This window comes from Chlorocebus sabaeus, chromosome 2 (genome assembly GCF_047675955.1).
Source record: "Chlorocebus sabaeus isolate Y175 chromosome 2, mChlSab1.0.hap1, whole genome shotgun sequence".
In the NCBI taxonomy this organism is placed as follows: domain Eukaryota; kingdom Metazoa; phylum Chordata; class Mammalia; order Primates; family Cercopithecidae; genus Chlorocebus; species Chlorocebus sabaeus.
This window is the reverse complement of record NC_132905.1, coordinates 46,614,131-46,628,878: the sequence shown is the minus strand read 5'-3', so window position 1 is coordinate 46,628,878 and position 14,748 is coordinate 46,614,131.

The following is a 14,748-nucleotide window of genomic DNA, read 5'->3' as shown; positions in this document are numbered from 1 at the left end:
AATAGGCAAAGGGATATTTGGAAGCCCATAGAGGGCTATGGTGAAAAAGGAAATATCTTCCGTTCAAAACCGGAAAGAAGCTTTCTGAGAAACTGCTCTGTGCTCCGTTCATTCATCTCACAGAGTTACATCTTTCCCTTCAAGAAGCCTTTCGCTAAGGCTGTTCTTGTGGAATTGGCAAAGGGATATTTGGAAGCCCTTAGAGGGCTATGGAGAAAAAGGAACTATCTTCCGTTCGAAACTGGAAAGAAGCTTTCTGAGTAACTGCTCTGTGTTCTGTTAATTCAACTCACAGAGTTACATCTTTCCCTTCAAGAAGCCTTTCGCTAAGGCTGTTCTTGTGGAATTGGCAAAGGGATATTTTTAAGCCCATAGAGGGCTATGGTGAAAAAGGAAATATCTTCCGTTCAAAACTGGAAAGAAACTTTATGAGAAACTGCTCTGTGTTCTGTTAATTCATCTCACAGAGTTACATCTTTCCCCTCAAGAAAACTTTCGATAAAGCTGTTCTTGTGGAATTGGCAAAGGGATATTTGGAAGACCATAGAGGGCTATGGTGAAAAAGGAAATATCTTCCGTTCAAAACTGGAAAGAAGGTTTCTGAGAAACTGCTCTGTGTTCTGTTAATTCATCTCACAGAGTTACATCTTTCCCTTCAAGAAGCCTTTCGCTAAGGCTGTTCTTGTGGAATTGGCAAAGGGATATTTGGAAGCCCATAGAGGGCTATGGTGAAAAATGAAATATCTTCCGTTCAAAACTGGAAAGAAGCTTTCTGAGAAACTGTTCTGTGTTCTGTTAATTCATCTCACAGCGTTACATCTTTCCCTTCAAGAAGCCTTTCGCTAAGGCTGTTCTTGTGGAATTGGCAAAGGATATTGGAAGCCCTTGAGGGCTATGGTGAAAAAGGAAATATCTTCCGTTCAAAACTGGAAAGAACCTTTCTGAGAAACTGCTCTGTGTTCTGTTAATTCATCTCACAGAGTTACATCTTTCCCTTCAAGAAGCCTTTCGCTAAGCCTGTTCTTGTGGAATTGGCAAAGGGATATTTGGAAGCCCATAGAGGACTATGGTGAAAAAGGAAATAACTTCCTTTCAAAACTGGAAAGAAGCTTTCTGAGAAACTGCTCTGTGTCCTGTTAATTCTTCTCACCGAGTTACATCTTTCCCTTCAAGAAGCCTTTCGCTAAGGCTGTTCTTGTGGAATTGGCAAAGGGATAAGGGAAGCCCATAGAGGGCTATGGTGACACAGGAAATATCTTCCGTTCAAAACTGGAAAGAAGCTTTCTGAGAAACTGCTCTGTGTTATGTTAATTCATCTCACAGAGTTACATCTTTCCCTTCAAGAAGCCTTTCGCTAAGGCTGTTCTTGTGGAATTGGCAAAGGGATATTTGGAAGCCCTTAGAGGGCCATGGTGAAAAAGGAAATATCTTCAGTTCAAAACCGGAAAGAAGCTTTCTGAGAAACTGTTCTGTGTTCTGTTAATTCATCTCAGAGCGTTACATCTTTCCCTTCAAGAAGCCTTTCGATAAGGCTGTTCTTGTGGAATTGGGAAAGCGATATTTGGAAGCCCATAGAGGGCTCTGGTGAAAAAGGAAATATCTTCCGTTCAAAACTGGAAAGAAACTTTCTGAGAGACTGCTCTGTGTTCTTTAAATTCATCTCACAGAGTTACATCTTTCCCTTCAAGAAGCCTTTCGCTAAGGCTGTTCTTGTGGAATTGGCAAAGGGATATTTGGAAGCCCATAGAGGGCTATGGTGAAAAAGGAAATATCTTCCGTTCAAAACTGGAAAGAAGCTTTCTGAGAAACTGCTCTGTGTTCTGTTAATTCATCTCACAGAGTTACATCTTTCCCTTCAAGAAGCCTTTCGCTAAGGCTGTTCTTGTGGAATTGGCAAAGGGATATTTGGAATCCCTTAGAGGGCCATGGTGAAAAAGGAAATATCTTCCGTTCAAAACTGGAAAGAAGCTTTCTGAGAAACTGTTCTGTGTTCTGCTAATTCATCTCACAGCGTTACATCTTTCCCTTCAAGAAGCCTTTGCTAAGGCTGTTCTTGTGGAATTGGCAAAGGGATATTTGGAAGCCCAGAGAGGGCTCTGATGAAAAAGGAAATATCTTCCGTTCAAAACTGGAAAGAAGCTTTCTGAGAAACTGCTCTGTGTTCTGTTAATTCATCTCACAGAGTTACATCTTTCCCTTCAAGAAGCCTTTCGCTAAGTCTGTTCTTGTGGAATTGGCAAAGGGATATTTGGAAGCCCATAGAGGGCTAAGGTGAAACAGGAAATATCTTCCGTTCAAAACTGGAAAGAAACTTTCTGAGAAACTGCTCTGTGTTCTTTAAATTCATCTCACAGAGTTACATCTTTCCCTTCAAGAAGCCTTTCGCTAAGGCTGTTCTTGTGGAATTGGCAAAAGGATATTTGGAAGCCCTTAGAGGGCTATGGAGAAAAAGGAACTATCTTCCCTTCGAAACTGGAAAGAAGCTTTCTGAGAAACTGCTCTGTGTTCTGTTAATTCAACTCACAGAGTTACATCTTTCCCTTCAAGAAGCCTTTCGCTAAGGCTGTTCTTGTGGAATTGGCAAAGGGATATTTTTAAGCCCATAGAGGGCTATGGTGAAAAAGGAAATATCTTCCGTTCAAAACTGGAAAGAAACTTTCTGAGAAACTGCTCTGTGTTCTGTTAATTCATCTCACAGAGTTACATCTTTCCCTTCAAGAAAACTTTCGATAAAGCTGTTCTTGTGGAATTGGCAAAGGGATATTTGGAAGCCCATAGATGGCTATGGTGAAAAAGGAAATATCTTCCGTTCAAAACTGGAAAGAAGGTTTCTGAGAAACTGCTCTGTGTTCTGTTAATTCATCTCACCGAGTTACATCTTTCCCTTCAAGAAGCCTTTCGCTAAGGCTGTTCTTGTGGAATTGGCAAAGGGATATTTGGAAGCCCATAGAGGGCTATGGTGAAAAATGAAATATCTTCCGTTCAAAACTGGAAAGAAGCTTTCTGAGAAACTGTTCTGTGTTCTCTTAATTCATCTCACAGCGTTACATCTTTCCCTTCAAGAAGCCTTTCGCTAAGGCTGTTCTTGTGGAATTGGCAAAGGATATTGGAAGCCCTTGAGGGCTATGGTGAAAAAGGAAATATCTTCCGTTCAAAACTGGAAAGAACCTTTCTGAGAAACTGCTCTGTGTTCTGTTAATTCATCTCACAGAGTTACATCTTTCCCTTCAAGAAGCCTTTCGCTAAGGCTGTTCTTGTGGAATTGGCAAAGGGATATTTGGAAGCCCATAGAGGACTATGGTGAAAAAGGAAATAACTTCCTTTCAAAAGTGGAAAGAAGCTTTCTGAGAAACTGCTCTGTGTCCTGTTAATTCTTCTCACCGAGTTACATCTTTCCCTTCAAGAAGCCTTTCGCTAAGGCTGTTCTTGTGGAATTGGCAAAGGGGTATGGGAAGCCCATAGAGGGCTATGGTGACACAGGAAATATCTTCCGTTCAAAACTGGAAAGAAGCTTTCTGAGAAACTGCTCTGTGTTATGTTAATTCATCTCACAGAGTTACATCTTTCCCTTCAAGAAACCTTTCGTTAAGGCTGTTCTTGTGGAATTGGCAAAGGGATATTTGGAATCCCTTAGAGGGCCATGGTGAAAAAGGAAATATCTTCCGTTCAAAACTGGAAAGAAGCTTTCTGAGAAACTGTTCTGTGTTCTGCTAATTCATCTCACAGCGTTACATCTTTCCCTTCAAGAAGCCTTTGCTAAGGCTGTTCTTGTGGAATTGGCAAAGGGATATTTGGAAGCCCAGAGAGGGCTCTGGTGGAAAAGGAAATATCTTCCGTTCGAAACTGGAAAGAAGCTTTCTGAGAAACTGCTCTGTGTTCTGTTAATTCATCTCACAGAGTTACATCTTTCCCTTCAAGAAGCCTTTCGCTAAGTCTGTTCTTGTGGAATTGGCAAAGGGATATTTGGAAGCCCATAGAGGGCTAAGGTGAAACAGGAAATATCTTCCGTTCAAAACTGGAAAGAAACTTTCTGAGAAACTGCTCTGTGTTCTTTAATTTCATCTCACAGAGTTACATCTTTCCCTTCAAGAAGCCTTTCGCTAAGGCTGTTCTTGTGGAATTGGCAAAGGGATATTTGGAAGCCCATAGAGGGCTATGGTGAAAAAGGAAATATCTTCCGTTCAAAACTGGAAAGAAGCTTTTTGAGAAACTGCCCTGTGTTCTGTTAATTCATCTCACAGAGTTACATCTTTCCCATCAAGAAGCCTTTCGCTAAGGCTGTTCTTGTGGAATTGGCAAAGGGATATTTGGAAGCCCATAGAGGGCTATGGAGATAAAGGAAATATCTTCCGTTCAAAACTTGAAAGAAGCTTTCTGAGAAACTGCTCTGTGTCCTGTTAATTCTTCTCACTGAGTTATATCTTTCCCTTCAGAAGCCTTTCGCTAAGGCTGTTCTTGTGGAATTGGCAAAGGGATATTGGAAGCCCATAGAGGGCTATGGTGAAACAAGAAATATCTTCCGTTCAAAACTGGAAAGAAGCTTTCTGAGAAACTGCTCTGTGTTCTGCTAATTCATCTCACAGAGTTACATCTTTCCCTTCAAGAAGCCTTTCGCTAAGGCTGTTCTTGTGGAATTGGCAAAGGGATATTTGGAAGGCCACAGAGGGCTAAGATGAAAAAGGAAATATCTTCCGTTCAAAACTGGAAAGAAGCTTTCTGAGAAACTGCTCTGTGTTCTGTTAATTCAACTCACACAGTTACATCTTTCCCTTCAAGAAGCCTTTCGCTAAGGCTGTTCTTGTGGAATTGGCAAAGGGATATTTGGAAGCCCATAGAGGGCTATGGTGAAAAAGGAAATATCTTCCGTTCAAAACTGGAAAGAAGCTTTCTGAGGAACTGCTCTGTGTTCTGTAAATTCATCTCACAGAGTTACATCTTTCCCTTCAAGAAGACTTTCGCTAAGGCTGTCCTTGTGGAATTGGCAAAGGGATATCTGGAAGCCCATAGAGGGCTATGGTGAAAAAGGAAATACCTTCCGTTCAAAACTGGAAAGAAACATTCTGAGAAACTGCTCTGTGTTCTCTTAATTCATCTCACAGTGTTACATCTTTCCCTTCAGGAAGCCTTTCGCTAAGGCTGTTCTTGTGGAATTGGTAAAGGGATATTTGGAAGCCCATAGAGGGCTATGGTGAAAAAGGAAATATCTTCCGTTCAAAACTGGAAAGAACCTTTCTGAGAAACTGCTCTGTGTTCTGTTAATTCATCTCACAGAGTTACATCTTTCCCTTCAAGAAGCCTTTCGCTAAGTCTGTTCTTGTGGAATTGGCAAAGGGATATTTGGAAGCCCATCGAGGGCTATGGTGAAACAGGAAATATCTTCCGTTCAAAACTGGAAAGAAGCTTTCTGAGAAACTGCTCTGTGTTCTTTAAATTCATCTCACAGAGTTACATCTTTCCCTTCAAGAACCCTTTCCCTAAGGCTGTTCTTGTGGAATTGGCAAAGGGATATTTGGAAGCCCATCGAGGGCTATGGTGAAACAGGAAATATCTTCCGTTCAAAACTGGAAAGAAGCTTTCTGAGAAACTGCTCTGTGTTCTTTAAATTCATCTCACAGAGTTACATCTTTCCCTTCAAGAAGCCTTTCGCTAAGGCTGTTCTTGTGGAATTGGCAAAGGGATATTTGGAAGCCCATAGAGGGCTATGGTGAAAAAGGAAATATCTTCCGTTCAAAACTGGAAAGAAGCTTTCTGAGAAACTGCTCTGTGTTCTGTTAATTCATCTCACAGAGTTACATCTTTCCCTTCAAGAAGCCTTTCCCTAAGGCGATTCTTGCGGAATTCGCAAAGGGATATTTGGAAGCCCATAGAGGGCAATGGTGAAAAACGAAATATCTTCCGTTCAAAACTGGAAAGAAGGTTTCTGAGAAACTGCTCTGTGTTCTGTGAATTCATCTCACAGAGTTACATCTTTCGCTTCAAGAAGTCTTTCGCTAAGGCTGTTCTTGTGGAATTGGCAAAGTGATATTTGGAAGCCCATAGAGGCCTACGGTGAAAAAGGAAATATCTTCCGTTCAAAACTGGAAAGAAGCTTTCTGAGAAACTGCTCTGTGTTCTGTTAATTCATCTCACAGAATTAGATCTTTCCCTTCAAGAAGCCTTTCGCTAAGGCTGTTCTTGTGGAATTGGCAAAGGGATATTTAGAAGCCCATAGTGGGCTATGATGAAAAAGGAAATATCTTCCGTTCAAAACTGGAAAGAAGCTTTCTGAGAAACTGCTTTGTGTTCTCTTAATTCATCTCACAGAGTTACATCTTTCCATTCAAGAAGCCTTTCGCTAAGTGGTTCTTGTGGAATTGGGAAAGGGGTATTTGGAAGCCCATAGAGGGCTCTGGTGAAAAAGGAAATATCTTCCGTTCAAAACTGGAAAGAAGCTTTCTGAGAAACTGCTCTGTGTTCTGTTAATTCATCTCACAGAGTTACATCTTTCCCTTCAAGAAGCCTTCGCTAAGGCTGTTCTTGTGGAATTGGCAAAGGGATATTTGGAAGCCCATAGAGGGCTATGGTGAAAAAAGAAATATCTTCCGTTCGAAACTGGAAAGAAGCTTTCTGAGAAACTGCTCAGTGTTCTGTTAATTCATCTCACAGAGTTACATCTTCCCCTTGGAGAAGCCTTTCGTTAAGGCTGTTCCCGTGGAATTGGCAAAGTGATATTTGGAAGCCCATAGAGGGCTATGGTGAAAAAGTAAATATCTTCCGTTCAAACCTGGAAAGAAGCTTTCTGAGAAACTGCTCTGTGTTCTGTTAATTCATCTCACAGAGTTACATCTTTCCCTTCAAGAAGCCTTTCGCTAAGGATGTTCTTCTGGAATTGGCAAAGGGATATTTAGAAGCCCATAGAGGGCTATGGTGAAAAAGGAAATATCTTCCGTTCAAAACTGGAAAGAAGCTTTCTGAGAAACTGCTCTGTGTTCTGTTAATTCATCTCACAGAGTTACATCTTTCCCTTCTAGAAGCCTTTCGCTAAGGCTGTTCTTGTGGAATTGGCAAAGGTATATTTGGAAGCCCATAAAGGGCCCTGGTCAAAAAGGAAATATCTTCCGTTCAAAACTGGAAAGAAGCTTTCTGGGAAACTGCTCTGTGTTCTGTTAATTCGTCTCACAGAGTTACATCTTTCCCCTCAAGAAGCCTTTCGCTAAGGCTGTTCTTGTGGAATGGGCAAAGGGAAATTTGGAAGCCCATAGAGGGCTATGGTGGAAAAGGAAATATCTTCCGTTCAAAACTGGAAAGAAGCTTTCTGAGAAACTGCTCTGTGTTCTGTTAATTCATCTCACAGAGTTACATCTTTCCCTTCAAGAAGCCTTTCGCTAAGGCTGTTCTTGTGGAATAGGCAAAGGGATATTTGGAAGCCCATAGAGGGCTATGGTGAAAAAGGAAATATCTTCCGTTCAAAACTGGAAAGAAGCTTTCTGAGAAACTGCTCTGTGCTCCGTTCATTCATCTCACAGAGTTACATCTTTCCCTTCAAGAAGCCTTTCGCTAAGGCTGTTATTGTGGAATTGGCAAAGGGATATTTGGAAGCCCTAAGAGGGCTATGGAGAAAAAGGAACTATCCTCCGTTCGAAACTGGAAAGAAGCTTTCTGAGAAACTGCTCTGTGTTCTGTTAATTCAACTCACAGAGTTACATCTTTCCCTTCAAGAAGCCTTTCGCTAAGGCTATTCTTGTGGAATTGGCAAAGGGATATTTTTAAGCCCATAGAGGGCTATGGTGAAAAAGGAAATATCTTCCGTTCAAAACTGGAAAGAAACTTTCTGAGAAACTGCTCTGTGTTCTGTTAATTCATCTCACAGAGTTACATCTTTCCCTTCAAGAAAACTTTCGATAAAGCTGTTCTTGTGGAATTGGCAAAGGGATATTTGGAAGACCATAGAGGGCTATGTTGAAAAAGGAAATATCTTCCGTTCAAAACTGGAAAGAAGGTTTCTGAGAAACTGCTCTGTGTTCTGTTAATTCATCTCACAGAGTTACATCTTTCCCTTCAAGAAGCCTTTCGCTAAGGCTGTTCTTGTGGAATTGGCAAAGGGATATTTGGAAGCCCATAGAGGGCTATGGTGAAAAAGGAAATATCTTCCCTTCAAAACTGGAAAGAAGCTTTCTGAGAAACTGTTCTGTGTTCTGTTAATTCATCTCACAGCGTTACATCTTTCCCTTCAAAAAGCCTTTCGCTAAGGCTGTTCTTGTGGAATTGGCAAAGGATATTGGAAGCCCTTGAGGGCTATGGTGAAAAAGGAAATATCTTCCGTTCAAAATTGGAAAGAATCTTTCTGAGAAACTGCTCTGTGTTCTGTTAATTCATCTCACAGAGTTACATCTTTCCCTTCAAGAAGCCTTTCGCTAAGGCTGTTCTTGTGGAAGTGGCAACGGGATATTTGGAAGCCCATAGAGGACTATGGTGAAAAAGGAAATAACTTCCTTTCAAAACTGGAAAGAAACTTTGTGAGAGACTGCTCTGTGTTCTTTAAATTCATCTCACAGAGTTACATCTTACCATTCAAGAAGCCTTTCGCTAAGGCTGTTCTTGTGGAATAGGAAAAGGGATATTTGGAAGCCCATAGAGGGCTATGGTGAAAAAGGAAATATCTTCCGTTCAAAACTGGAAGGAAGCTTTCTGAGAAACTGCTCTGTGTTCTGTTAATTCATCTCACAGAGTTACATCCTTCCCTTTAAGAAGCCTTTCCCTAAGGCTGTTCTTGTGGAATTGGCAAAGGGATATTTGGAAGCCCATAGAGGGCAATGGTGAAAAAGGAAATATCTTCCGTTCAAAACTGGAAAGAAGCTTTCTGAGAACCTGCTCTGTGTTCTGTTAATTCATCTCACAGAGTTACATCTTTCCCTTCAAGAAGCCTTTCGCTAAGGCTGTTCTTGTGGAATTGGCAAAGGGATATTTGGAAGCCCATAGAGGGCTATGGTGAAAAAGGAAATATCTTCCGTTCGAAACTGGAAAGAAGCTTTCTGAGAAACTGCTCTGTGTTCTGTTAATTCATCTCACAGAGTTACATCTTTCCCTTGGAGAAGCCTTTCGTTAAGGCTGTTCTTGTGGAATTGGCAAAGTGATATTTGGAAGCCCATAGAGGGCCATGGTGAAAAAGGAAATATCTTCCGTTCAAAACTGGAAATAAGCTTTCTGAGAAACTGCTCTGTGTTCTGTTAATTCATCTCACAGAGTTACATCTTTCCCTTCAAGAAGCCTTTCGCTAAAGATGTTCTTCTGGAATTGGCAAAGGGATATTTAGAAGCCCATCGAGGGCTATGGTGAAAAAGGAAATATCTTCCGTTCAAAACTGGAAAGAAGCTTTCTGAGAAACTGCTCTGTCTTCTGTTAATTCATCTCACAGAGTTACATCTTTCCCTTCTAGAAGCCTTTCGCTAAGGCTGTTCTTTTGGAATTGGCAAAGGTATATTTGGAAGCCCATAGAGGGCCCTGGTCAAAAAGGAAATATCTTCCGTTCAAAACTGGAAGGAAGCTTTCTGAGAACCTGTTCTGTGTTCTCTTAATTCATCTCACAGCATTACATCTTTCCCGTCAAGAAGCCTTTCGCTAAGGCTGTTCTTGTGGAATTGGCAAAGGGATATTTGGAAGCCCATAGAGGTCTCTGGTGAAAAATGAATTATCTTCCGTTCAAAACTGGAAAGAAGCTTTCTGAGAAACTGCTCTGTGTTCTGTTAATTCATCTCACAGAGTTACATCTTTCCCTTCAAGAAACCTTTCGATAAAGCTGTTCTTGTGGAATTTGCAATGGGATATTTGTAAGCCCATAGGGGGCTATGGTGAAAAAGGAAATATCTTCCGTTCAAAACTGGAAAGAAGGTTTCTGAGAAACTGCTCCGTGTTCTGTTAATTCATCTCACAGAGTTACATCTTTCCCTTCAAGAAGCCTTTCGCTAAGGCTGTTCTTGTGGAATTGGCAAAGGGATATTTGGAAGCCCATAGAGGGCTATGGTGAAAAAGGAAATATCTTCCGTTCAAAACTGGAAAGAAGCTTTCTGAGAAACTGCTCTGAATCCTGTTAATTCTTCTCACTGAGTTACATCTTTCCCTTCAAGAAGCCTTTCGCTAAGGCTGTTCTTGTGGTATTGGCAAAGGGATATTGGAAGCCCATAGAGGGCTATGGTGAAACAGGAAATATCTTCCGTTCAAAACTGGAAAGAAGCTTTCTGAGAAACTGCTCTGTGTTCTGTTAATTCATCTCAAAGAGTTACATCTTTCCCTTCAAGAAACCTTTCGTTAAGGCTGTTCTTGTGGAATTGGCAAAGGGATATTTGGAAGCCCATAGAGGGCTATGGTGAAAAAGGAAATATCTTCCGTTCAAAACTGGAAAGAAGCTTTCTGAGAAACTGTTCTGTGTTCTGCTAATTCATCTCACAGCGTTACATCTTTCCCTTCAAGAAGCCTTTGGTAAGGCTGTTCTTGTGGAATTGGCAAAGGGATATTTGGAAGCCCATAGAGGGCTCTGGTGAAAAAGGAAATATCTTCCGTTCAAAACTGGAAAGAAGCTTTCAGAGAAACTGCTCTGTGTTCTGTTAATTCATCTCACAGAGTTACATCTTTCCCTTCAAGAAGCCTTTCGCTAAGGCTGTTCTTGTGGAATTGGCAAAGGGATATCTGGAAGCCCATAGAGGGCTATGGTGAAAAAGGAAATACCTTCCGTACAAAACTGGAAAGAAACATTCTGAGAAACTGCTCTGGGTTCTCTTAATTCATCTCACAGTGTTACATCTTTCCCTTCAGGAAGCCTTTCGCTAAGGCTGTCCTTGTGGAATTGGCAAAGGGATATTTGGAAGCCCATAGAGGGCTATGGTGAAAAAGGAAATATCTTCCGTTCAAAACTGGAAAGAACCTTTCTGAGAAACTGCTCTGTGTTCTGTTAATTCATCTCACAGAGTTACATCTTTCCCTTCAAGAAGCCTTTCGCTACGTCTGTTCTTGTGGAATTGGCAAAGGGATATTTGGAAGCCCATAGAGCGCTATGGTGAAACAGGAAATGTCTTCCGTTCAAAACTGGAAAGAAGCTTTCTGAGAAACTGCTCTGTGTTCTTTAAATTCATCTCACAGAGTTACATCTTTCCCTTCAAGAACCCTTTCACTAAGACTGTTCTTGTGGAATTGGCAAAGGGATATTTGGAAGCCCATAGAGGGCAACGGTGATAAAGGAAATATCTTCCGTTCAAAACTGGCAAAAGCTTTCTGAGAAACTGTTCTGTGTTCTGTTAATTCATCTCACAGCGTTACATCTTTCCTTTCAAGAAGCCTTTCGATAAGGCTGTTCTTGTGGAATTGTCAAAGCGATATTTGGAAGCCCATAGAGGGCTCTGGTGAAAAAGGAAATGTCTTCCGTTCAAAACTGGAAAGAAACTTTCTGAGAAACTGCTCTGTGTTCTGTTAATTCATCTCACAGAGTTACATCTTTCCCTTCAAGAAGCTTTTGCTAAGGCTGTTCTTGTGGAAGTGGCAAAGGGATATTTGGAAGCCCATAGAGGGCTATGGTGAAAAAGGAAATATCTTCCGTTCAAAACTGGAAAAAAGCTTTCTGAGAAACTGCTCTGTGTTCTGTTATTTCATCTCACAGAGTTACATCTTTCCCTTCAAGAAGCCTTTCAATAAGGCTGTTCTTGTGGAATTGGCAAAGGGATATTTGGAAGCCCATAGGGGGCTATGGTGAAAAAGGAAATATCTTCCGTTCAAAACTGGAAAGAAGCTTTCTGAGAAACTGCTCTGTGTTCTGTTAATTCATCTCACAGAGTTACATCTTTCCCTTCAAGAAACCTTTCGATAAAGCAGTTCTTGTGGAATTGGCAAAGGGATATTTGGAAGCCCATAGAGGGCTATGGTGAAAAAGGAAATATCTTCCGTTCAAAACTGGAAAGAAGCTTTCTGAGAAACTGCTCTGTGTTCTGTTAATTCATCTCACAGAGTTACATCTTTCCCTGCAAGAAGCCTTTCGCTAGGGCTGTTCTTGTGGAATTGGCCAAGGGATATTTGGAAGTCCTTAGAGGGCCATGGTGAAAAAGGAAATATCTTCCGTTCAAAACTGGAAAGAAGGTTTCTGAGAAACTGCTCTGTGTTCTGTTAATTCATCTCACAGAGTTACATCTTTCCCTTCAAGAAACCTTTAGATAAAGCTGTTCTTGTGGAATTGGCAATGGGATATTTGTAAGCCCATAGGGGGCTATGGTGAAAAAGGAAATATCTTCCGTTCAAAACTGGAAAGAATGTTTCTGAGAAACTGCTCTGTGTTCTGTTAATTCATCTCACAGAGTTACATCTTTCCCTTCAAGAAGCCTTTCGCTAAGGCTCTTCATGTGGAATTGGCAAAGGGATATTTGGAAGCCTATAGAGGGCTATGGTGAAAATGGAAATATCTTCCGTTCAAAACTGGAAAGAAGGTTTCTGAGAAACTGCTCTGTGTTCTCTTAATTCATCTAACAGAGTTACATCTTTCCCTTCAAGAAGCCTTTCGCTAAGGCTGTTCTTGTGGAATTGGCAAAGGAATATTGGAAGCCCATAGAGGGCTATGGTGAAACAGGAAATATCTTCCGTTCAAAACTGGAAAGAAGCTTTCTGAGAAACTGCTCTGTGTTCTGTTAATTCATCTCACAGAGTTACATCTTTCCTTTCAAGAAGTCTTTCCCTAAGGCTGTTCTTGTGGAATTGGCAAAGGGATATTTGGAAGCCCATAGAGGGCTACGTTGTAAAAGGAAATATCTTCCGTTCAAAACTGGAAAGAAGCTTTCTGAGAAACTGCTCTGTGTTCTGTTAATTCATCTCACAGAGTTACATCTTTCCCTTCAAGAAGTCTTTCGCTAAGGCTGTTCTTGTGGAATTGGCAATGGGATATTTGGAAGCCCATAGAGGGCCATGGTGAAAAAGGAAATATCTTCCGTTCAAAACTGGAAAGAAGCTTTCTGAGACACTGTTCTGTGTTCTGTTAATTCATGTCACAGCGTTACATCTTTCCCTTCAAGATCCCTTTCGCTAAGGATGTTCTTGTGGAATTGGCAAAGGGATATTTGGATGCCCATAGAGGGCTATGGTGAAAAAGGAAATATCTTCCGTTCAAAACTGGAAAGAAGGTTTCTGAGAAACTGCTCTGTGTCTCTCAATTCATCTCACAGAGTTACATCTTTCCCTTCAAGAATCCTTTCGCTAAGGCTGTTTTTGTGGAATTGGCAAAGGGAAATTTGGAAGCCCATAGAGGGCTATGGTGAAAAAGGAAATATCTTCCGTTCAAAACAGGAAAGAAGCTTTCTGAGAAACTGCTTTGTGTTCTCTTAATTCATCTCACAGTGTTACATGTTTCCCTTCAAGAATCCTTTCGCTAAAGCTCTTCTTGTGGAATTGGCAAAGGGATATTTGGAAGCCCATAGAGGCCTCTGGTGAAAAAGGAAATATTTTCCGTTCAAAACTGGAAAGAAGCTTTCTGAGAAACTGCTCTGTGTTCTGTTAATTCATCTCACAGAGTTACATCTTTCCCTTCAAGAAGCCTTTCGCTAAGGCTTTTCTTGTGGAATTGGCAAAGGGATAGTTGGAAGCCCATAGAGGGCTAAGGTGAAATAGGAAATATCTTCCGTTCAAAACTGGAAAGAAGCTTTCTGAGAAACTGCTCTGTGTTCTGTTAATTCATCTCACAGAGTTACATCTTTCCCTTCAAGAAGCCTTTCGCTAAGGCTGTTCTTGTGGAATTGGCAAAGGGATATTTGGAAGCCCATAGGGGGCTATGGTGAAAAAGGAAATCTCTTCCGTTCAAAACTGGAAAGAAGCTTTCTGAGAAACTGCTCTGTGTTCTGTTAATTCATCTCACAGAGTTACATCTTTCCCTTCAAGAAACCTTTCGATAAAGCAGTTCTTGTGGAATTGGAAAAGGGATATTTGGAAGCCCATAGAGGGCTATGGTGAAAAAGGAAATATCTTCCGTTCAAAACTGGAAAGAAGCTTTCTGAGAAACTGCTCTGTGTTCTGTTAATTCATCTCACAGTGTTATATCTTTCCCTTCAAGAAGCCTTTCGCTAAGGCTGCTCTTGTGGAATTGGCCAAGAGATATTTGGAAGCCCATTGAGGGCTATGGTGAAAAAGGAAATAACTTCCGTTCAAAACTGGAAAGAAGCTTTCTGAGAAACTGCTCTGTGTTCTGATAATTCATCTCACAGAGTTACATCTTTCCCTTCAAGAAGCCTTTTGCTAAGGCTATTCTTGTGGAATTGGCAAAGGGATATTTGGAAGCCCATACAGGGCTATGGTGATAAAGGAAATATCTTCCGTTCAAAACTGGAAAGAAGCTTTCTGATAAACTGCTCTGTGTCCTGTTAATTCGTCTCACTGAGTTACATCTTTCACTTCTAGAAGCCTTTCGCTAAGGGTGTTCTTGTGGAATTGGCAAAGGGATATTGGAAGCCCATAGAGGGCTATGGTGAAACAGGAAATATCTTCCGTTCAAAACTGGAAAGAAGCTTTCTGAGAAACTGCTCTGTGTTCTGTTAATACATCTCACAGAGTTACATCTTTCCCTTCAAGAGGCCTTTCGATAAGGCTGTTCTTGTGGAATTGGCAAAGGGATATTTGGAAGCCCTTAGAGGGCCATGGTGAAAAAGGAAATATCTTCCGTTCAAAACTGGAAAGAAGCTTTCTGAGAAACTGTTCTGTGTTCTGTTAATTCATCTCACAGCGTTACATCTTTCCCTTCAAGAAGCCTTT